A 590-nucleotide genomic window follows, 5' to 3' on the forward strand; every position below is an offset into this window, starting at 1 on the left:
TCTGCTTGGCGCTGGTGCCTGGTTCCTGGCTCTGGCCAGCACTGCAAGGAGGGTGGCCCCTGCCTGCCTGCTTGTTTCCCCAGCACTTCCTGCACTTGCGGGGCACAGGAGGGGAGCCCCAGGCACTGGATCAGGTGTGGGCACAGGAGGGAAGCTTGAAGTGTGCCCCTAAGTGCAGAGAGTGTCGGGGAAACAAACTTCCTGGCGGGGGCTGCACTTCTCACTGCAACGTGCAGATCTGGTCAGAGCCAGGCACCAGCGTCCCCACCTGCTGCTGTGCCATGGGAGGAGTCTGGAGGGGGGGGTCCCCATGCCCCTCACACCCCACCTCACACCCCACAAGCTGCATGCACAGGCACACACTCCCCTCACAGTGTTGCCTGCATTGACTAAAGGAGAGGACAGTGTGTTCCAGAGCCACACACCCACACCCCACAAATGCTATAACCCCCCAACCTACCCCATGCCCACACACACACGGCCACCCCCCACCATACACATACCCATTATATGCTTCCACCTTTCATCCCTTGGGGTGCTCTGGTGAACAAATGTTCCCCCAGATACTGGTGGTCACCCCTGATAAACTT

This window comes from Gavialis gangeticus, unplaced genomic scaffold (genome assembly GCF_001723915.1).
Source record: "Gavialis gangeticus isolate Ggan-Ray unplaced genomic scaffold, GavGan_comp1, whole genome shotgun sequence".
Classification (NCBI taxonomy): domain Eukaryota; kingdom Metazoa; phylum Chordata; order Crocodylia; family Gavialidae; genus Gavialis; species Gavialis gangeticus.